General features: G+C 39.3%; 1 long non-coding RNA gene across 1 annotated transcript in view; it reads left to right on the top strand.

The window, feature by feature from the left end:
* Positions 1-849: 849 nt before the first annotated feature.
* The window catches only part of LOC122175587, a 43,018-nt gene continuing 20,179 nt past the window's right edge, over positions 850-23,688 (top strand). Inside the window, exons 1-2 of the long non-coding RNA XR_006177444.1 lie at positions 850-876; positions 1,849-2,055. This is a non-coding gene — a long non-coding RNA (uncharacterized LOC122175587). The remainder of the gene's footprint in view (positions 877-1,848; positions 2,056-23,688) is intronic.

The raw sequence follows: 23,688 nt of genomic DNA on the forward strand, positions 1-23,688 counted from the left end.
TGCACTTGAATATGATCGGAAGGACTGGAAGATGAAATGTGTAAGTCTGAAGACGAACTCCTGTTCTGCTGCTTCCACTGTGTTTGGGAGCAAATCAAATACAGGTGCTTGGCAACTCTCCTGAAAGAAAATGAAGTCACCAGATCCTTGTAAGCTTTACATTGCCACAAAAAAAAAAAAAAAAAAAAAAAAAAAAGTTTAAGTTTTTCAACTTTTTAGAAGCAAATGTAATACTGGAAGTTTTGAGAGGTTACGACAACTGCAATTTTGTATGGACCGTTTTGGGTCTGAACTGAGCAACTGAGCAAAGTTCTGAGGGTAGAAGATACGGTCTATGCCTAAAATCTAATTGCTGGGACTGTATTGTACACCAGTTTACAAAAGTTACATGTCACGTGCTACTTCATGGTCGTGAACCCAGCAGTTTACCAGTGCAGTTTACTTTGGAACACTTATTTTTGGGGAAATAGGTGGTTTGTTCACACACATTGCAGCACAGCATGCAGGAGAGAATTCCCCAGCTGCTGCTGACAGAGAGCAAACAGAAGAGGGGGTCCTGCAGAGAAATTGCTACCAGTGCTTCCAAAATCAAATACCTAGGGAAAACTCTTTGAGCCCTCTGACTAATATCATTTCATGTGTTTCTCGTGATTATGAGACAAGTGTAGTGGAAATGCTAAATCATGGCCTGGAGCAGTGATGGAGCACCTGGTGGGAAGGCAGGGCCAACCCATGGGAACTCAGCTGCACGCAATGCAGCTGAGTGAGTAGAAGGACTGGAGCCAGGATCCACCCCTTACAGACCTCATTTAAGGGTTGGCAGGGTAGGTGAGGGTTTTTTGCTGGAGATCCGTGCCTACTTGAGGCCTTCCAAAGGTAAGCAGTTTTTTTTATTGATTTCTTTTGGTCTTGTTCTCATTTGCTGCAGCCAAAGACTTTGCTACCTTGCTGTTATCATCCCATTATAGCATTACAACAAGGTAGCAGGTTCTTTGTGACCATGTCTTCATCTATACAACAACTGTGTCTGAATAGTTGCAGAACAGTGCAGAGTGGCATGTCAGTGGTGGAGTGCTGGAGCACTGGATTATAGCCAGAGGCTTGTATTTCAGGAGTGTCATCAAGATTGATTTTGCTTCTTTTCTGCTTGCACTTGAATGTTTCCCACAAACCGGTACAGTTCCTAAAGTGAGAAAGCTTTGTCTTCAAAGACTGGATTGAGCAAATTCACTTGTCTTGAGAAATACCTTCACCTACATTTTACAGAGTTTTCAGATGGTGGCTTTCTTTTTCTTTATGATTTTTAAGTGAATAGATATTCATAGAGAAACAGTTTAAATTCCAACAAGTGCATCCCAAGAATAGAATATTCTTTTGTTCTTTTGGGGTTTTACTTGCAAGCAGATAAATTAGAATCCAATGGCAACTAAGCCTGAGGGGATCATTCTTAGGCCAGTGTTTAAGAGAAGCAGAATGTTGCTTTGTTCTGGAAGGCCGTTAGAGTTCTTAGCATTTCCTCTCATTCATTGCTCTCCTTTTATAATTGCTATTTTGATTTGACAACAGTATTTTCTGTGGATCAGTTTAACAGGCAAGAAGATCCAACTCATTACTGTCACCTCCTTAGCTGTTTAATGAACCAGTCCTTTCTTCCCGTAAATATAATGGATTATTCTGCAACAAAGTGAAGCACATCCACAAAGAGCGGTAGATAGAACAATTACTGATAATTTCATCAAAGAAACTTTTCAGCTCGCTTTGTCAGCCTAGTGACTAAAATTAGATACATTCGTTAGTTGATTTTAGAGATGTATTACTCATTAAGCTTTTATGTGTGTGCCTTAATAGGTATCAGATTCCCTAAAGAAAAACACACGTTTCAGGACAAGGCTTATTCTAGGGCGAGGAGCAATACTCAACCTTACTGGTCCTGAAGGAGTTCCAGAGGACAAGAAATTTCTTGGTTTCAACCAAATGTCCAGTTCCTTTAAGGGACCTGGAGTTTATTGAAATCAGGAAGGAGCTATTTTTTTCTTTCTGGACAACCCACATGAGGTAAGAATCATTTTTTGCCTAACTTCATGAGCTGGGTAAAATACCAGAGGTTCTGGATCCCGCATATAGTGCACAGCCGAGGACTTCTTTTCTCGCTTGTCCTGGCTTTTAAGGGAACCTACACCCAGGAGGGGAGTAAACTCTTCAAAAGGGCTGATAACAGCAGGACTAGGGGAAATGGTTTTAAGTTGAAGGAGGGAAGATTTAGGTTGGATGTTAGGGGGAAGTTCTTTATTAGGAGAGTGGTTAGGCCCTGGAACGGGCTGCCCAGGGAGGTTGTGGATGCCCCGTCCTTGGACGTGTTTAAGGCCAGGTAGGATGGGGTCCTGGGCAACCTGATCTGAATGTGTATGTTTGGTGGCCCTGCTAGGCAGGGGGGTTGGAACTACATGATCCTTGTGGTCCCTTCCAACCCGGGTGATTCTGTGATTCTGTGATTTATATGGCTGGTTGAGGCTAGAATGTACTGTTGCCTTAACTTTTCATTGCCTAAAATTCTGTTTTCCGTTTGGGCAAAAAGTTTACAATTTGGATCGTAGATGGAAAGCTGTTATTACACCTCGAAGTGAAATTCAGTGAAGCATACCATTAGAAACAGTCTCAGGAATGACTTAAAAGAAAGAAGTGAGGGACAAATTCTGTCAACAGTAACTGCTGCAAATGCATCAGTGTATGTTACATATATATTTTTTAAAGAGACTTACTTTGAAAAAGTGAAGGCGGGAGGGGAATGACTTCTGTATTTTTCGTACTACATTTCTGACATCTCTCTTTATGAATGTGGGATATACCATGTATATAACTGTATATAGTTAAGTGTTAGTGAGTTCATGTATGCATTTGGTACACGCACACTTTACTTATCTTGCTGTTTCTGGATGGCAAGATTCATCTGAAAGTTTGAGTGTGAGCATGAACGTTCTCAGAGCAGCCTTCTCTGAGGTACTTTCCACATTTCCAGTTCCAGCAATCATTTCATTTTTATGTAAATTAATTTTAAATAATTTTCTGTTTTTTAAAGTAGCAATAGGTTTTATAGGCCTGATTTCCTGGGAGGTTGACCCCCGGCTTTGTACTTTTCACTGTCTGGAACTCTTAAAGCATAAGAGTGTCTGCTACCCAAGCTATATGGCACTGAGTGTTGTCTTAGTTGTTGTAAAAACAGAGTAGAATATAAATTCCCAGTTAACAACTAAGAAATATGTAAGAAAAAAATCTTCGTATAGGTTCTTCCATAGCTTTACAGCATTTGGAAAAAAATAGTCTACCCACTTAGCTGGCTATCTTGATTTATAGTAATATTGATGATTGTTCCACACTGTGTTCTACCTGTGGTTAGAAGCTCTTGCTCTGTTTCAATTATAATTTAATAACCAGTTTGGTTGGCAATGGACTAAGAACTACTGTTTTCTGATAGTACATTGTTGTCTGTGGGGCACTGTGGTGTTGTTCTACATTTGCATACTGTGGCCCAGCTTAAGTGAATGCAGGATTTAGCTAATTATTCCAAGGGTAAAGATCTAATTTTACTTTATCCAGTGTACCGTAATTTAGAATTGACTACATGGGAGTTGGGTCTGTATGATTATAGAATAAACTGAAGCAAGAACACTTAGTACGTTTATATGTGTGTGTATGCATTTAATATATTACATGTATACATGTGTATATACATATCCTTCACGTACATGTATTAAAAAAGGTATTATACTATTATCATGGCAATCCTAAATCTTGTATGTCTTCCATTTTTAATATCGTCCTCAAAATTGACCTTCCACCTTTACTACCTGCTGATTGGTTGGATCTTTACTTGCAGAAATCTTGCATCCTTTCTGGAACTCTTAAATATCTCCACTCAAAGTTACACCGAGCACTGCACAGGGTATACTGTTATGGAGATTGGTTGGGGAGCAGAACTGCGGGGTGTTCTCTCATGCTAGCAAACTTCTAATGACTATCCGTAGTTACAAAGATGATCTTCTTTTATGTCTCCTCATTTTCTTTATGTGAGCCATTACTGCTATCTTCGTATCTCAGCCTTTTTCTACCTTTTGAAAAGGCCTCTTTAATTTTTCTGTTCTTTTTCCTTAATCTTATGTGTCATTCTGTACCTGAGCACTTCTGGCAATTCTTGTGCAAGCTTTCCCTGCCTGCAGAGTGTCTGTTTTGGCTCATCCTACTTCCACAGTGCAGCTGGGCATGCTAGATTGAATTTCTTTGCTTCATACTTGCCAGCTGCCAGACTTTAATCTCTTTCTAAAACTAAGAATTATCAAACTCAACTTTTTCTCTCATTACCGTAACAGAGGCCCATATGGCAGATTTACATAGGAAGACAAAACAAAGCAATTCTGCAATTATCCCCAAAGCAAAGGCTTCTATGTTGAATCAGCCGGTCCCGCTGTACAGATTTGGTGAAGCAGTCTCATGTGTTTTTCTGACAAAGTGGTTGACTAAGCTGGGCACTGACTGAGATGCTCAATTTTAATCTGATTTTCACCACTGACTGTCATTGTGTCCTAGGGACAGTTTTCTTTCAGCTTGGGCTTCAGAGCCTGCAGAATGAAGACTGTCTTTCCAAATCTTGCTGGCTTTTGTGCAGCTGTACTGCTGCAATAGGCTCTAAATCATAGGCATTACTGCATCTGAAACTTGAATCTGTCACTGGCATCATATTCATAATCTAGAAACGCTTTCTTTATTTTTGCTTCCACGTATTAGAGGACCTCAGAAATGTTTTCAGTTAAGCTTCTTAATTCTCATAGACTCATTTTTACAGCAAAATGCTAAGGGGCAAGAAAGTCTTCAAACTGCAGTTACTATGACTTGATCCTGTCCTTTAGAAGGGCATCATATTCTTGGTTTGAGGTAAGGCTGCAGGAAGCCAGCAGGTTCTTCTGAGTCTGAATAATGAGAGCTGACAGACACTGTTAGAAATGGATATGTTGTTACTCTAGGCTGTGTTGAGGTAGCAAAGGTGACATGAGTATAGAATGGTTGAATTCCAATTCAGATTTTAGGGAAATATGTTAATTATAGAACCGTATGACTCTGTCACTTCTGCTTCTTTAACTGTACTCACAACTTGTTCCGAGGATGGCCTCTGTGCCAGAGGGAGGCCGTAAGACATAACTGATTCGACACTTAGTATTACCTTAATGTCCAAAAGAGTGCTTCTGACCAACTGCTCTAGATAGATTATTCAATACTTTGATGTGATTGGTTAGCATAAGGAGTATGATTTTCCCAAGGGTATGTTTTGGTGTCACTGTGAATCAGAGCTTGACAAGAATCATACAGATGTTGCTAATGGAAGAGCTAGTAGAAAAAGATGTCATAGTGCAGTGTGTATTATGTCATTTATATCAAACATTTGTGAACAGATAGGTAAAAAATTGAGTGAACTGAAAATGAAATACAGCAACAGATTGTCACTTCTCTTCAAATACTTTGTTTTCCTTCTTACTTTACTATGTCAGATGTCTTTTTGCTATTTCATCATTGAATTATATGCAAGTATTTCCCTTTCGGAGCCAGGAGTACAGGCCATTGATCCTTCAGCAAGGTTGTTTCCCAGTCTTTCAAGTCTGATTGAGGATTTGTTACTTCTGTTGATAATACGCAGCCCATAATAAGCAAGGTATTGACCGTTGTGACTCTGGAGGGTGAGGGCCTCAACGAGGCTGCTGCTTCCCTTTGTGCTTCTCCTTTGTATTTTCATCTTGGAAGCCACACTCAGTGGCTCAGTGCTCAGCTGCTCATTTAAGGTAAATAATGGGAAACAGAGTAACTGTAAATGACTGGGTAGGACTGGTGTTGAAATTGTGAGGTGATTTATATGGCTGTTATCCATCTCAGCGAGCTTCCATTGCTTCAGCAGTCAGTTGGATCCCCAAATGACTTGAATAGGGGTATGTGTTACATTAGTGGCAGAGTAGCTGTGTACCTGCTGTGAAATCATTTCCAGCCCTTGTTTCCCTCAGTCAGGCCACCCCATGGTTGCTCTAGCAGTTTTGCAATGCATGGTGACCTGTGCCAGAGCTGCTGAAGTCATGCCATGCTACATCAGTTAGAAACAACAGCTTGAGAACGGATACCTTGTCCTGTAAGATTAGTGTTATTAACAAAAGCATAGGGAGGAAAGAGAGAGCATCAGGGGCTGTGAAGCTTCTATCTCTGTTGTGTTGTTCAAGAGATAAGAACGAAGGGTTGGCCAGAATATCCCAATGTGCTGTGACATTTCAGGGAAAGCAGGCTGTGGCTGCAGAACACACAAGATGCTGGCAGACAGAGCTCTGGAACTATAGTGGGCTTTGTATGAACTTCTCAGGTGTGTTCAGACTACATGCTTGTTCAGCCTGAGGCACTGCCTCTGTGCTTTGTTCCTGAACAGCAGTGCAGTTTTGCACATCACTCCCTGCTTGTCTTCAAGTTCCCTCCTACTAGTTTGTTTCAAAGAGATTTTGGTACATGTTTACTTTCATTTGGAGAAACAAGCATAAGAGGCTACTACCCAGGTGTGGACCACATACTTTCATGTTGTCACTGGGCCAAATTGTCCCGAATCAGTGAGTGTAATAAGGGAATAGCATCAGTATGGTATGGTTCATTGGTAGGATGCTCTGGGGCTGTCAACAGTTCCTACAATGTCCTGTTCAGCTGCCTATGCTAAATTCAGAATGAAACTTCATATTTACTGTTGACAGCAAGCTCTCAGTTAATTCTACTATTCTGCTTCTTTTTCCTCACCTGCTCTGATTTAGTGTACTTTGTCTCTTTAATTCTGAGACAGTAATTTATTGATTTTTTTTTTTTTTTTTTTTTTTTCCTTGCTGAAGGGAAAAAAAAGGGAAAGCAGATTATGAAGGATTTTTAGAAATTTTCATATACTGTAACTGATTTTGATGCTTGTGGGGTCTTTTTGGTTGTGCTCTTAAGGGTAAAATTAAAAAATACCGTGTGTTAACAGTGTCACACTGCTTCACCTCAGTGCAGATTGACCTTCAGTTTACATGAAGCAGCAGGCACTGTGTCCTTGCTTGCAAGCCACACGAGTTTTATATGAACTGTGCTGTGAGCTCACTAGCTAATAGAAATAGGTATATAAAAATAGACAGAGAAGTCAGAAAGGAGAAGAACCTTCAGATTAGCAGTGCTATTTGACATTGTGCATCCTTCCTCCCCAAATTGTCCTTGATCCGTACTCACATAGTGGGATGTATAATCTCTATTTCTAGTCTCTAGTCATATGGTCCTTTTTCAGGAGTCCTTGGTGTATATCCATATCCTTGTATCTCTATTATTCTATGGAATGTTGGGTAGAATTCTCTACTGTAGGACCTCAGGAGGGACACACAACCTGGTGGTGCATGGGGAACAGCAGCCCCATGTGGATCATTTCCAAGTTCGTTGCAGGGCTGTTGTCTCTCCCCCAGCAGTCTTGGAACACTTACCAGCTGCAGCCCACAGAGGCCGTCCATGTCACTGCTCTGTCTTTTCAGCAAGGTCTGAAATTGCTTGTTACTTGCTTTAGAGACTGCATATGGGGAACATGAAAGCTGAAGAAGGAATTACACAGCAAATTTTAGGCATCTAGGGAATTAAGCAAGGTAGAGCAGGCATTGTTACAGTTTGGGAGGGCTTTGCAACTTGTGACTCAGCCTATTCTGTCAAAGAAAATTGCATGTGGCTCTTGACTACTGTTGGTAGTGTGTTTTGGGAGAGGTCATCTCCAAACCACGCATACTTTGAGACAAAGGGATCGTGATGATGAATTAATGTAGGAGCAGATGTGCAGGAGATAGATAATACTCATACACGGTGCGTGCCCCTGAGTAACTGCTTGTGCTTAGCAATGTTTATTGCCAGGATTACACTTAGCATCTTGTTTGGCTAAGTTGTGACCAGAGTATGTAGGAAGAAGTCTCCCTAGTTCCCAAGTGTTGTAACACTTTCTAGTAAGGAATTTGACATGGGAATATTGCAACGGTAGCACAGGTAGGGTTCAGAACAGTGCCTGAAATTACTTCTGTTGCGTATAACCCTTCATCAATCCATTTAAGTGGTTGGACTTGTGGGATAGATGTGTTTGCTGACTTTATGACTAACAGCCAGTGTTCAGGCAGTGATAAACCTTGAACTGGTTGCTCCTTCACCATTCAAAAACCTTCTGGCAGATAACAACAAAATGGCATCAGATGCCAAACAAGAACAGACATCTGTCTGATAAGCTAAGGGATCCACAATGCAAGTGCAAGATCTAATTGCAGTTTGCATCTTTCTCTAGGAGGGTGCAGAAATCTGCCTACTGCTCCTGAATATCAAACACAACAAGACAGAAAGACTTTTCATGCTCATGTGTTCGGCTAAAGGCTTTTCCTCCTTTCCCAAGTAAACTTTCATGCAGTGCATTAAGGGCATCTGGAGATGAGTGGGAGTATCTATTGTTAGGAGAGAAACATCACGTTAACCCAAACTACTGTACTTTGAGTGTAATACCAGCCTAGATTTCTTAATTGACTTGTATGTCATCAAGCTCATGGAGAAGTTGCCTCTGATGCAATGAAAAAGAGGGATGAAATAATTCTCCACACCAAAACAAAACAGAAAAAGCCATGAAAAATCAGGACTGTAGCACTAAGGAGTCTGTGAAATCAAACGAAGATATGGAGCTTCCCACTGTTGTGCCTAGAATGAAAACTTCAGCAGAAGCTAAGTTATCTTCTACAGAGCTGGTCAGGGATCTTCCATGAGGCAATACTTAACTAAAATACTGCTTGGGCTTATAGCATTGAAGGGCTATCATGCTCTTAATAGAACAATCTTTCCTTACTATTCTGTGATAAGAAACCTCTGCTTAATGTGTATGTTTTGAGAAGAGTTAGTGATGTCTTTAGATTAAAAAAATAAATATTTTGCCTTTATATTAAAGAAAGATGAACTACAGCTCTTCAGGTAAATTGAATTTGGGAGCATGTACCTGAGTATAGAAGATAACATAGTAGAACAGACAGTATGCTAATAGATATAGAAGTGAAAGTAAAATAAATATAGAAAAAGATGTATGGAAGAGTGTGAAATATTTTTATACAAGTTTTTCATATTTCTAGGGAAAAAAATTATGTTTTGGTTGCGAGATTCATGTATTTGAACCTGGAAAATTTTTCTGCTTTTATGTATTTTGTGGTAACTGCTATTTTAAGTGCTGTGTTACAATGTGTAAATAAACATGGAGCTATAAATGCCACATGCATATCTGTTTATTGGCTCATCATCTGATTTGAAATAGAAACTATCTTGTGAGCTTTTTGATTGGATGATTAGTTGATTTTTTTGGTTCATTCTCAATAAGAAAAACTCATACCTGGTTTCAAAACAGGTGTTGTTTGTAATTGCTTACACACAACTGTTTCACTTTTGAATAAATTTGTCATTTACAGATCATGCTTTAACTTTCTGACAAGTCTCCAGGCCTTGCTTTAGGGCTTCTGGGAAATCAGTTTGTGCCCCTTTGCTCTGTTTTGGCTTGTTCTATAATTTTTATGCCTTTTGAGTAGCTTAGCGCTTTTCTTTTTTTTCCCATCTTGTTCCATCTTGGAGTGCCAGCTTATAACTTACCTTCTGGGAGAAGCCACCCTTTGTCCAGTGCCGATCAAATGGTAGTACATCTTAAGACTTTGCAGGACAGCAAGTAGCTGGGAGCTCAGCCAAAGCACTGTCTTCATCAAGCTATCAAGTAGCTAAAAACTGTGTCTTTGCAACAGCCTTTTCAGAGAAATTACCAACAACGATCAGTGATGAATCTTTCTTTCTAGATGGACAGTGTAGACCTCTCATAAGACTGTCCACTGACTCCTGATGTGATAATATTTACTCTGCAATACATTTAAGGCATCAGCTGAAGAACTTGGCCTATTTCAAAAGCTGAAATGGTCTGTTCCACCTGTTCATTCAGGAGAGGCTATAACAGTCTCATTAAAGGATCTAGTGTGAGATGGTATTACACTCCCCTAGCTTGTGGAACTATGATTGCTCAAGGCCACTGGAGTTGTTCTTAAGCTGTTTTTTAATTAGATCAAAGTAAATCTAAAAGCAAATCTATTTCTGCTATGCTGAAATTTCCCAAAGTAAGTCTCAGAATGCAACAGCCAGGATGGCCCCCTGCCTTGCGCTGCTTAGACTGCGCTGTGCCTGCTGTCAGGCTTTGGCTTCTACACACTGCACTGCATGCTGTTTTCCAGTGATATTTTGCTGGATTTGACCTGGCTTTCCCCCCCCCCCCCCCCTTTTTTTTTCCTCATCCTCTTTCATCATAATCTTTCAAGGACATCTGACCTTTCACTTGGCTCAGCCACTCTGGTTTTACGTATTAACTGCCCTACTTGGAAGCCTCAAACTGAACCTGGCACACTGTCTGCCTTTAAAGAGGAAGGTGTGATATTTCCACAGGTTTCTTCTAAGTTTAATTTTTCTTCTGTCAGGTATGATTTATTGACTGGTCAAGAGGCTATTTTAAGCACACAGAGTACAAATAATTTATGTTAATACTAGAGGTTATTTTCACTGCTGTTGAGGTCACAGACACAACCAGAAGAAAAAGCAGAGTATGGTTACAACTAGGGCTTTTGTGCGTTTGGTTCAGAGTATGGGATATAATGACTCAAAGGAGATGAACAAAGGGTTAGATGCAAAACCAAGATTTCCCAGACAGCAGAATATAGATGTGCAATTAGGCTATGTACCAATCAAGTTGTTTCCTACGCCTTGCAAAACGTCATACTCATTAGAACAAATACACAGAATTAAGAGCAATACTAAGGAGGCCTGTGCTTTATGTGCTGTCTTCACATCTGCAGTGCTCAAGCTCTCTACAGGGAAAATAATCCGTGAGCTAAAGGAAAAAAAATACATACAATAGCCTGTACACAAATTTATTAATTAAATGGGAAAAGACGCCATATCTGTCTTTAAATAGAAATTGAACATAATTTATGTGACCTCAAAAGCAAGGAGACTTGCTGAGAGGAAGTGCCCTGAAATGGAATTAAACTTAGAAGAAAATACTTTGAGCTGGAGAGTTGTCAGCGTGATCTACAAGGGCTGCTCTGAAAGTAATACTTTTTATTATCTTACGTAGACCCACAACATCAGAGGTAGATGTTAGTGGTATTGCAGTAGAAGTTAAATCTTCCTGACAATATTCCCTTTTGTTTTGTTACTGTATGACAGATGGCAGCGGAGGGGCAGTCTAACAGAATCGTGTCTGACATGGAAGTGCATATGAAGCAAAGGTGTGGAATTGAGTTTGTCCATGCAGAAAAAGTGACCGATTGGCAGTCATCAATGTTTGCTGAACATTTATGGAAAAGTAGATTTGATCACAGTGAGGTGGTGGGTGGTGCATTTCAGCAGTGATGGATGACGGTGGGTCACCTCTGCTGGTGCATGTTTTGGAGAGCGTGGCATGGAGGCTTGTGTTTATTGCTGGTAAAAACGCATTGTCGATGATGGTGACTATGTTGAAAACAGTGTTTTGTAGCTGAGAATTTGTTCTAGCAAGTAATGTTATTGTACTCTTTGTACCTGTTGTAGTTTCTATGGAAATAAATAGGAGGCATTACTTTGTGAGCAACCAGTGTAGATGAAAGGGGATGGTCTTACCAGGCTTCTGCAAGGTATGTGTATAGGGGACAGAATACACATGCCTTCCAACATTCAGAAACATGCTGAAATGGAAGACTACAGGGAAGCTGCTCTCTTTGGTTACTGTCTTTTCAGTTGTTTTTCTTTTCTTTTTTTCTTTTTCAAATATGTGATGTGAAGAGAATGTAAGATGGGTTATATCTGTTACTTGGGGACAGCTCATCAAAATCATTAAGACTGTCTTGAATTGAAAACTGAAAGACAGCATGATCAGCCAGGCAGTCAAAACAAGCCTTTGAGACTTCCCTGAGATGGTGCGTGTCAGTGGCAAAAGTTCAAAGGTGTTGGAGAAATCCATTAAGCAAACAATGGTTTTATGGTCTCCTGAAACATACTGAGGAGTTAATATTAAAATTATTATCAGAGTTTAATTGTACATCAATTTCATACATAAGAAGCAACCGTGAATTCGTAATCATTTATGCCTTTATTTACTTAGATGACATTGTCCAGGATGACAATTAGAGAGATGACAGAATAGTGGGTAAGGGAGGTTTCTCAGCTATGAAACTATAACGCTGTGGTGATGTCCCAGTTTCAAAATGTCATCAATACTATAGTCCTTTGCAGCAGATGCAAACAAATTAGCCTTTACTAGGCCTTGTACTTGGAAAAAAAAAAAAAAAAGTTATTACTTTGGATTCTAACTTTCCCCAGATTTTTTTTTTTTTTTTTAATTTACAGACAATCAGAATTTAAAAACAAAGCCCAAAACACCCTTATTTGAAAACCAGTAATTCAAAAAATAGCTTTTTAGTGAAACTGAAGGCCAAACTTGCAGGATGGCCTCTGGCCTCTTCTTGGTTTAAGTTTTCATTCATTGCAGCAGGTTTTAGCAGTTATTTTCTTCCAGATGCTTCATTACTTCAATAGCTCAAGTTAAAATTCTTTAATGTGCTATTAATTTAACATTTAATTATATTTAAAATGTTTCTGAAATAAAATATTTTAAAACCAGTTCTTCCATTAGCTGAAATACTCTGCCAATTTATTTCAGCTCAAGCTTTGGAAGTGAACTGTTTAAAGATGTTGTTTTGCTGCTCTCTGATCTGGTGCTTTCACTAAGAGGAACAAGATGAAAATTTTTCCATTCCTTTACGAATGAAGTCAGATAACGAGTTTTAGTCATAGCTACTTGGAGATTAAAGACTTGCTGTCTTCCTTCTCAGTACTGAGTGAATCAGTTTGCTGCCAGACTTGTTTTTCTTTTCCGTTCCTAGGCGTTAATTGCTGCTGTATTTAAATGTGTGTGGTGCCTGCACTTCCCATAGAGCATGTTCCCTTGCTCTCTAGTTTACATGTTATGCTTTAAATAGACGTGATGTTTCTGTGAGTTTACACTGCTTTTGTTTGTGTCAGCATATTCTTCCACCGTGCCACAATGAAAATTAGGCTCCTAAGTCTGATACAAAATGAGAAGTTAATATATTCCTCTAGACGTTTTTCAAATTTGAGATGACAAATCCTCCTCTCCCTGATTCTCAATTAACTTCCTTTCAGCCTTTTATTAGATGCTTTTAAACGAGCTGTTAGATTTGGAGTTAAATGGATTCACTTTGGTGATGTGTTCTGTCAAATGCTGTGTCCTGATGTCATTGCTGCTCTTGTGCCAAGTGGCAGCTTTCTCATATGTCAGGTTTGTGAGGGAAATTACAGCAGAGCAAAACACATTTTGGTGGTAAGAGCTGGGAAATGCTTCTCTCAGAGCACAGTGCAACCCTCTGTGCCTTTATGACACAGTGTTCTCCTTGGCCTCAAGAAATTAATACTGGATTTGGATTCAGACTATACTGATTTCTGAAGTTTCCATATTAGAGATGACTTAGCTGAGTCGAATGAAACAAGTTGGATTTTTGTTTTGGTTGGCTTGGACTTTGAGTTGTGCATCTTGTTCTGTTTTTAGTTTCTTCAGGGGATTTCTTGTTTCTGTTGTGTTTTTTTTTTTAGCAGTATGATGTTCACTCAGCCCAGCCCTAAGTGGGCCTGTGTGCTCCAGAGCAGATGTGCACCTGGAGGCATTTGGTCTTCCTGGCCGCTTCTTCTCTTTTTCATTGTTGGATTAGTGTTTTTCCTCTTGGCACACTGTCACACCAAACAAATGTGCAGATTTAATACAGAAAGCCTGTGCATTTAGCTCTCCTTCCTCAGCTGTCAGTGGGCAAGCAGGAACAAGAAGACAAACTGCAGCAGAACTTAATGTTTTCTGGCTTCCCCTTCAGTTCTTGTATCCTGCTTAGATTGACTCTTATGGGTTGCGGTAAATGAATGTTGATCTAATAATAAATTTAGGAAGCCACAAATCTTAGGAATTAGGTTCGTATGACTAATTCAGGGTTTAGTTCTCTCATGCTGATTCTGGTCAATCATAATCTCTTATCTACCCAGGCTTTTTCCCAACTGATTCTGTGATTCAAAATAATCTCATGGTAAGTGGTCCACAAGTGCCTAATTAGGCTGTATGCCAAAAGCATGTTCTGTGGATAATTAAATATGCCAGCTTCATGCTGTAGGAGTGACTTAGCCATGTTAAACCACTGGGAAGGCATTTCTGAGCTGTCTGCTGCAGAAGAAAGATGCAGAAGATTTCTCTTATGAACCATTGCAGTTCTAGCTGTTATTTGTGATTTGTAGTAAAATCTTTAAATCTGAAGAATCCTTGAGCTTCCATCAAGCATATATTCCTGTTCGCTACACCAGCAGTACTTTTGTTAACAGCAAAGTGTAATTTCTTCTTCAGTTCCCTTCTGGCTGCAAGGTTAAGGCTTAATTTGTTTCTGTGAATTCATTCTTATAAAATGGAGCACTGAACTGCTCAACTTGACGAGTTTTCCAAGAGCATGGGATCACTTTGGAGATGTGATCACATGCAGCTTGAATTCTTGGTGATGCTTCCTGGCCTTCACTCCAAAAAAAAAAATACATATATATATTAGAGTAGTGCACAGTTCAGTGACCACAGTGCAATATAGACCCAGAGTGAAATAATGCATTATCTCCTTAAGGCAGGGAGATATCAGCATAGATCACATATCTGAAAAGTAGAGTAAACAAAAAGATGCCTGTTCTGTACCAAGTTTTGAATATCTTCAAGGCTTCTGGATATTTCTGTGTGTTTCCTTCAACATTGTTGATTTTTAGGGGGAGTTTTTCTCTGTTCATTTAAACCTGCAGTGGGAAGAGAGCTCCATATGCAATATGTTTCACATTGTAGCTGCACTGCCTACAGCACGGTTCAGCTGACAAAATACTACCCCATATTATGGCGAACTTAATTGATGATGTAACAAGTACTTGATTTAAACTGACAAGATTGGTTGTTTTTTTTCCAGCATTTGCTGGTGCACGGCTATGTGATTTTTATCAGACTCATGGTTTGTCTCGGTGTGGCTCATTTTCACCTCCTGAACCTGCATGCTTTCTATTTGTGACATCCAAATTAGTTGCCATGGAAATGATCGCAGCATTAGGAATGGAGAGGGGTAGGCAGCAACAGCAGGAACAGAGCATCTCTTAGATGGGAGAAAAAAAAGATTGTATGTAACTGGATGTGCTTAGTGATAAGCAGTAAGCAAGGAAGAAAAAATACTTGAAATTTAAGGTGTAAGGAGCATTATGGTTGACAAATATCTATGTTTTTGTTTTGGAGTGTTTTTGCACATGGGGTTAGAGAGAATGCTCAACTGATTCAATTGTGTGACTATTGATAAGTAAAAGGGTAGGTAGACTAAATTTCACTTAATGCAAGGGGCAGTATTTCGATCTGTAATTGCTCTTTGCTAGACATAACTCAAGTCTGGGAATTTGATAGAGTGTTTATGGACACCTATTTTCTCACCATGGGGAAAAAATAGCAAAAGAATGGTATGCTAATAAATCATAGAAATACTGAAAAAAGAGCAAAGGAAGAAATAGAGCCAATCTGATTTCCTCTTACTCATTCCTCTTTTGAGAAGTAAACAGTTGTAGTAATTGCAGTATACTTTGACTAGGCTGTACAAGAAAGGGAATAATTTAATGCACTTTTAATCTCTTTGTAAATGGTCTGGTATAAGCTATCAGCACCAGCCTTAACGTCTATGTTGCTGTTGATAAAGAAATATACTTACAAGGGCAATACTTGAAAAATGCCAGTTGAACAAGATTGGTAATGGGAAACTCTCAGAGAGTCTGTCAAGGTTTTGACTCTAAAGAGCGTATAATGGTTTACATGACCTTTGCTACGTGGTGGCTACTGAAAGAAGTTAGGATTTATATCTTCATCTTCCTTGATGTGTATAAGCAATAACTAACAACGTTAGTTAAAAGAAAGGGTGACTGAAGGGCTAGAATTTTGTCATCTTTGTCTAAACAACTGTGGTAACTTTGATTATATATGCATGTGCACTTATACTTACTGAGATTTGAAAGACTGCTGTGTTGTGCTTATTTCTCTCTCATTAGAGCCAATTTTCAAATGGAAGTAGTTCCTTCCAGTGGTTCTAACATACCAGTAAATTTTTAGTTCCTGTAAGTAGTCATTGGCCAATTTCCTGATAAGTTATTTATGGAAATTTCTGTATGTATCAGCGGGCTGTATTCAGTATAGACATAGCCTCCACTGCTGAAACAGCTAGAGAAGACCTGTGTTGTCATCTCCAAGGAGTTCCATCTTTCACTGGGGCCACATTTGTGTTCAGTGGCTTGGGAAAAGCCAAAGAGTCTGATTACTGAAATAAAATTGGGAAAAACATACCTAAGCTCTTATTTTGACTTCGCTATAGGAGCTAGGCACATATTCATTGCCCAAAGTCTTCCTGTTACTGTTTCCAAGCTTAAAACTGACTATACAGTGGCTTGAACCCAATTTCAGACAACAATGATGTTGCTGGGCTGAAGAACTGGACTTGGGGATTAGACGTGTATTAGGATCACTGCTTCAATGAGAAGTAATAACATTACCAAACTAAGCAAATCAAAGTCTGCTGCAAACATAATGTAAACTCAACGGACATGAAAACCAAGGTTAATACATGACATTTTTTTCAGTGGGGTTTGTGTAGGAGTAAGTTTATATAAAACTTCTGCCTCTTGCTCAAAACATGGCAGGAAGTTTTTGTATTTATTTATTTTTTTCCCCATGTGATTACTATCTATGCTACTGAGCAGGGACTTGGTACCATGATTTAATTTTGAAATCCTAGTAAGGAAAAACATGAAGCTGAAGAGCTCACAAGCAAACAGTAAGTTTCTGGTGCTCATGTATGATGTTCTGAAGCATTAGAAGTGTAAGACTCACCGTAAAGGTAAGGCCCATCCCTACTCTTCAAATGTGGCTGAAGCAGGTGGGCAGCCTCTGTACTCTGTGAAATCAGGGGCCATCCACTCTGCCTCAAACCAGGACCAGGGCATCAGGCAGCAAGGGCCCTGTGCTTGCTGTCTGGCCAGAACAAATCTGCCACTTATACGATGTGTAACAAGGAACAGTGCTAAGATTAACAGGGTTCTTCACCTCTAGGATTTCAGTGTATGGAAAGAGAACTGGAAGTTGGATGTTTAGCACTGGTTGATCTTCCTGGAGAAGGGGAAAGCTCAGAAGGACTGGAGCTCAGGAGCAAGAAGTGTGCACAGACGCATAGGGTGGGTTTTGTGTTCGTTTTTAGCTTGATGCGGAGAATGTTGCTGCAGCTGTGTATGACAGTGATCTCACTAAATTTCTACCAAAAAAATGCTGCTGCAAATGCCTAAGAAAGTGGTGTATGCTTCTACAGTGCCACTACCTGCACCCCAGCCCACAGAACAGCACCTTGTTCCTGTGTAATAGGACGCAGGGAAGTCAACAGACTGATACAGTTTCTGAGATTCCTCTGACATATAGTTCTGTTGCTTCAGCCGTGACAGTGGCCCTGGCTGCAACTCATGAGCAGAGGGAAAGCTCCTGTCGTCCTGTCTGCCCTCACCACAGGACAAGCTGTCTCTGTTCTTCTGCTTGGGCAAAAATTCTTGCCAAGATGTCAGTGTCCACTGTGACAGCAGGCTTTAGCCTTTCTGCAATTAGAATATCTTACTCAGGAAGCAGCCTCAGGCTTCCTGAAATAACTTCACACAGACTCTAAAAGAGCCCTGAGATTTTAGGACCTATCAGTAAGAGGCATTGACTTTGAGATACTGCCCTTTATTTTGTTACCTCTAGTCAATGAGAGCTGCGGTGTCCTTGTATCTCTGCTACTGTTCAGTTTTATTGTAGGTTTGCTTCAGTACTTTCACAGGGCAGATAAAGCCTTAGCTCTGTCTATGACAGCGAACACTAAATTTCATGTTTACTCAGTCCAGCTTGCTCCTGTGAACACTTTCATTCCTCTGAGGCTCATAATCTCTATTTTCTCTAGTTCTTAACAACATCCTAAACAGTAAAGATGTTGCAGGCAGAAGTCTTAGCTAAAAAATAATTTGAATTAGAGTCCGGTTTGAAACCCAAAGCCTGAAAAAACTTCACTTTTGTAAGCAGTAATAAAAAATTTCAGTCCATGAAGTTCAATAGCATGATATAAAAAGCATGGTTGTATCTACTGCTACCTATGAATTTTTATGGAAAACCAGAGAATTAGTATGCTGTAGGACAGCCTTTTTCAGCAAATAGCTGAAGAACTGGGGAGGGTAGTGCTATGTTATGTGCTGTGAGAAGAGGATACCCAGTAATAGTAGCCTGTACGTTCATCAGTATACTGATTTAAAATAGCTTTTCATCTTCTGCTTTATTATTACTAGAGTGCTATAGTGAAGTTTATGTTTTGAACTTGCTCCAGATTTCAGTGGTTTCAGTAAGGTTTCTTCCTTTCTGCAGCAGTGCATTATGATGGAGTTAAGTCATCTTTGGCCAAAGACCTGCCCTGCGCTTTTTGAATGGTAGCAGAGCAAGAGCTGTCATTAGGCTGTCTCGTTAGATATTTCCTTCTTCAGCTCTATAAGGTGAGGTGCTACAGGACTTAAAATTTAACAGTATTGTCAGATACAGTAGTATTGCTGATTTGTACTTTCAACTTTAAAACCATTCCAGAAAAGTCTGTGTGAGTGTGATTAGCAAAAGATGCCACAAATACATACGGGCTTTAAAGGATGATGCTTTCATGGGGTGCTTTATGTACTTGATGTCTTTTGATACAAGATGAGGAACTTCTCAAAGAATCTTTAATTGCCATATGATTTATAGTCTCTAATGCTTTATGCTACACTAACTTAATGTGTATAAGGGATATGACAGTAAATGATATATTTCTTCCAGTCTTGAAATGTAGGCCTTATGAGGATATAACATGCACCAGCCCCAGCACCTACTATTGCTCAGCTAGATTTCCCAGCAGTGTTTGGCTGAAGTGTGCTGTGAGTAGATGAATAAAGAAGATTAAAAAGAAAATTATTTTTTGCTTATAATAATAAGACCATATGAAAATTGTCCTCAGGAAAAAGAAAGATTTCTTGCAGTTACTTTCCTGCGTGTTACCTTTTGAAGGTGACTCATTTTAATTTTTCTGTCATTTAGGGAAAGCCTGTTGGTTTGTATTAACAGCAGCAAGAACGCATATCTTTCCTTAGTCAGACAGTCCAATGAATTCACATCTGCAGGCAGAAATGTCTTTTACTCTGAATACTTTTTGGTATCCTGTCTAAATATGCAAATTAATCACCTCATAAAAACCTAACAAATGCTTGTGTAGGTTTTTTTAAACAGCCCCAGACATGATAGTTCAGGAAGCTAGTATTATTTTAAGAGTGTAAGAAAGCAGCAGCTACAGTATAATGGGATCTGGGTTTTATGCAAATAAAACCATTACGTCCATTACTGGAGCATAACAAAACAGAAAGACCTCTGCACTTACGGGTATGCGATAAGTGCTTTATTTATTGTAACTCTTGGAATTTTCTCCTAGCGTTTTTCTTACAGTATCAAATGGTCTCAAAAGACCAGGATTTTATATTGCTGAGAAGAGCTCTCAATGTATTAATAAGATGCTGAACAAATGACTTGTGCAAAATGGTTGTTCTTTTGAGGCTGTTTTGATGCCTTGTAAGTCTCCAGCAGCTCAATATAGTCTTGACATTATGAAAGATTGCACTTCAATATACGTAGCTAAAATTATACCAACATGGTAGATTGAGAAGTTCTTTTTATGATTAAATTGATCTTGAAGTTGAATGTGGCTGAAGTAGATGGTGAAGAGCCTGGAGCATCTCTCCTATGAAGAAAGGCTGAGTGAACTGGGTGTGTTCAGCCTTGAGAAAAGAAGACTGAGAGGGGACCTGATCCAGGTCTATAAATATCTAAGGTGTGGGGGGCAGAATGGCGAGGCCAGACTCTTTTCAGTGGTGAGTGGAGACAGGACAAGGGGAAACGGCTGGAAACTGCAGCATAGGAAGTTCTGCACAAATGTGCGCAAGAACTTCTTCACAGTGAGGTGACGGAGCACTGGAACAGGCTGCCCAGGGAGGTGGTGGAGTCTCCTCTGGAGATGTTCAAGACCTGCCTGGATGCCTACCTGTGTGACCTGGTGTAGGGAACCTGCTTTGGCAGGGGGGTTGGACTCGATGATCTCTGGAGGTCCCTTCCAACCCCTACAATTCTGTGATTCTGTAAATAAAAATACTTTGCTATGGGTCTAACTGTTGAGGCCATCACTCCTTTTCCTAAGCACAAGGGATGTTTGTATATGAGTTTTTGAAAGGCCTCCTATACTTCTAAATTATCAGCTCTTCGTGTTTTTATTTAGATATCCTGAACAATTCGGTCATCGAATGTTTCTGCAACTTGGATCAACACTTAATTTTGACTTGCATTTCAAAAGATTTGCTTCCAACTCTTCACACTGAAATAACTTCCTTGCACAAGCAGTGAACGATGGAAGAGTAAATTTGCCTTGTTTTCTATTCTTGTAGAAGGCTGCGTGTTATTGTCAATCAAAGATTGTTTGAGCTCTATGGACGAAGTTGTGCTTCTCTAGAAAACTCACCAGCAAAAGTGTCAGCTAAGAGCACCATACAGTATTTAGATAATAGCCATCTTTCTTTGCTGCTTACTCAGCTCTGTGGGTAGGATGAGCCCAGCTGCAGGCCACCCTGAGCCTGTCCTGCATCTTGAAGGGTCTCCCTATTTTCAGATTTCTTGTTTCATCACTTGTCTTCAGAGTAGTGAGCTAGGCCACTTGTGTGGGAACAAACACAGGGATTAGTGTGTAGAGTGCTAAAAGCAAGTCTTTAAGAATAACTCTAATTAATGAATTATTGAAGCAATCTTGCGTTTGGTCCATGTAGATGGCAGAAACCTATTTTTACTGACCCATTAGTACCAGTTATTCTGCAAATTGAGAACATTAAGGCCATTTTTAGAGTTTGTATTGCTTTACATAGTTTTCTTCAAAACATCATCCAATTGATAGTAATCAACACTGCATTCTGAGAAAGGATACCCAGAGTTGGCTTGGCATAATCAAAATGAGTTATTTCCTTAAAACTGTTTTCTAACCAAGAGCTCAACGTGTGCTGGGGAAATGCTTTCCACTAAGAGATGGACTGAAATTGGGTGACAGACAGATGTCTGACAGTGAGTATTACAAAGTTAATGGAATTACACAGCAGAATCTTCTAGGTGTTAAAGATTTACCGGCTTGAGAATCTGTGGACTTAGTTATTTATCATACATATATTTTAGTATATGCAGATCTAGAATAGTTTCATTAGCTCACGAGTGCCTTATCAAATCATATATGCTGTCACATACTGTAACTTGGAACCATGCAGATTCAGCTGCATGCAATGCTGTGCTGGAATCAGAATAACTCAAAAGTAGGGAAGGGATGCCATAGGCAGAAGGGCCTGGCTCCCTACAGATCTGTCTTTTAACTCTTCCTGATGTGACTGTGGTGATACACTGTGGAGAAGGGGGAAGGGATTAATCATTTAGAAGTTTAAAATTTGTTGGGAGGAAGTAATTAAATACTATAAATTGGAGGTTTTTATGGTGCAGAATCTCTGAGAATGAGATAAAAGGAGGATTAATTTCTGGTTATTTATATTTTTATTGGTCTCTTATCCAGCAACAGACAGTTGTAAATAAATAAATATAGCCCTCTGTTCCTGGTTATTATGAGTCTAAGTTTACTTTATTGAAACATAATCATTTTTTCTAGGAAAGATCTCATTTAAGACAGAACATTATACTTCTTCACAATGAAAAACTGTTTTTCTGATAGAAAAGGGAGTCATTAGTATAGACTGCTAATATAGATCAAGTTTTGTGGTGGAATTTTTCAAAACTATAAGAAAAACATAAGCTAAATCTAAAGCAGCCTGTAGATATTAGCTACGACTGAGAGATTATATGCTGAACTAGTCTGGCTTGGGGTGTTTGATCTTGCTGTTACAGTTACTGTATTTGCTAATGCTGTTGCCTAAAACTGAAGGATCAGCTTGAACACAATATGAATTCTTAATATTCTCTATAATATATATTGCTGGTTGTGACTGACTGATTTTCCTACTCTGATTCTTTCTTTTGTTCTGTAAGAAATCTTTCTGAATCTTCCTGATTCACAAAATATTTATGACTAAATTCTTTTCCTGGTACATGCAGCTCTCAAGTAATTCCCTGTAATATCAGATGGCTTTAGATGCATTTTGACATTTGGCATACAGTTTGACAACAACTGTGTTAGGGATAATCCTTAGCCTAAATTTCTGGACTAATTTAAATAAAAATGATTTATCTTTATTGCTTAAGTAAGACAGGGTGAAATCGTTGTTCTGCTGTACTGGTTCTTACAGCCAGTTAATTGAGAATCCCTTGGGTTTTGCAAGAGAATGAAAGTTTGGCAGGAAGCTAATCTACTGTCATGGCTATGCTTACATTTGGCCTGATGAGAGAACTGAAAAATGACGTCCCACAAATTCAGCTGAATGTATCCAAATTTGATGGCTGAGATCTCTGATGGAGTTTCCTTCTGGGCAGAGCTGGTGCGCCTGAAGTGGGAAGGGGACAGCAGCAGAGAGGAACCAAGGGAGCTGTGCATTTAAGAGGATGAAGTTCCTTTTGTTTTGTTCTGCATGGAAAATGCATATCTCTCATGGCTGTAAATTTCCCCATTAACTGAAGGCATGCTTTTGATTTAAAAAAAAAATACATATATATATATATGTATATCTATATATATATATATAGATATATAGATATATATATATATATATATAATATATATATATATATATATATCTATCTCACACATGACCAATTTGTATTTGAGTATAATTCCATCTGATTACTTAGGGTTTTTTTGTTTTGGTAACTGAATAAAAAACACCAGGGAAAATTAGCCTCTTTTGGAAAGTTTATGCAGGTGGGGCCAACTGTGCTTTTGTGACTGTCTACTAATCTTTTCATGATGGTGTACTTGTTTCAGTGCATCTGCACCTTTGTACTCTGAAGTGACATTGCAGTGACCCAAAGGTACTACTGTGAACCAGCAATGCTTTTTATTGTGGTGTATGGGAAAGAGGGGAAAAGGTCATAGTAAGATAACCTGTAGTTCTGTGGTTTTTTGCCTGCAGCAGCCCAACAACAGCATAAGAGTGATGATACATAAGTAAAAGTTGTCTTGAACATGAGCCATCACACTGCACTGCCCCCCTTTGTGCAGACCTGGCTTTATGATTGTAATTAGCAGTTTCTTGAAATGGCAGTGTGTATTTGCAGTAAACATGCATTAATCAACCTGGCTGAAACGTTTTTGGTTGTTCATTATTGTAACTATTTCTGGGATAAACTGTCAGACTAGCTGGCTTTTTGTAGCTGTAATTGTGAGGATGTTTTGTGGATAGCGCCCAGATTAACTAACAGCTGGAAATCCTTTATCATAAGGTTTCTGACTCTGCAGGGAAAACCCTTTAGGACTTCTGTATCTGGTT

Source organism: Lagopus leucura, unplaced genomic scaffold (genome assembly GCF_019238085.1).
Source record: "Lagopus leucura isolate 7727_CA_CO unplaced genomic scaffold, USGS_WTPT01 Super-Scaffold_739, whole genome shotgun sequence".
NCBI lineage: Eukaryota > Metazoa > Chordata > Aves > Galliformes > Phasianidae > Lagopus > Lagopus leucura.